Consider the following 625-nt stretch of genomic DNA (forward strand, 5'->3'; position numbering starts at 1 on the left):
ATAAAAGTACATAAAAATAAAGTTAGTTATGATGAAAAATTATTTTTAATTTAATTAAAATGTTTTTAGTTTAAATTTTAGAAATAAAAACATATTTTTTATGAATTATATATAATAAATAGTATTTTAAGAATAAAAGTGTTCACGAACTCTTTCTAAATTTTATATCTCTATTATATTTTTAATATAATTAATAATGTTCAACAAAATTTATTTTAAGATATATTTTTGCTTCCATTCTTAAAATTTTTTGGGTCCGTCACTGTGTACAATAACTTATATTGATAATAATAATAATATGTAAAAAATAAATTTTTAATAAAATTTGTTTAACCTTAAAAGTTTCTTCTATCATTAGCATGAGAGAAATTTTCTCCCTCCACGACATATCCGATCCTATGTAGGGATAACACAATCTAAATTAAATTATTCGTGTTTATTATTAGATATTCATAGTGAGAAATAATTATATGACACCACTTTTAATTTCATATTTACTATTGACTCGTATTATTATTGGGTAATATATATATATATAAACAATTTTTTTTTGGTTAAATCCTTGAGTTATCTTAAGAAAACTATGTTTTTTGTTTTTTCAGCTAAACTTAATAAAATTCAACTA

The 625-nt window shown here is 19.0% G+C and overlaps 1 protein-coding gene across 1 annotated transcript in view; it reads left to right on the plus strand.

Annotated features, from left to right (window-relative positions):
* LOC107490537 (CASP-like protein 4D1) overlaps positions 1-625 on the plus strand; it is a 2,701-nt gene that overhangs the window by 1,648 nt on the left and 428 nt on the right. The gene's annotated exons all lie outside the window — the stretch shown is intronic.

This window comes from Arachis duranensis, chromosome 5 (assembly GCF_000817695.3).
Source record: "Arachis duranensis cultivar V14167 chromosome 5, aradu.V14167.gnm2.J7QH, whole genome shotgun sequence".
Classification (NCBI taxonomy): Eukaryota; Viridiplantae; Streptophyta; class Magnoliopsida; order Fabales; family Fabaceae; genus Arachis; species Arachis duranensis.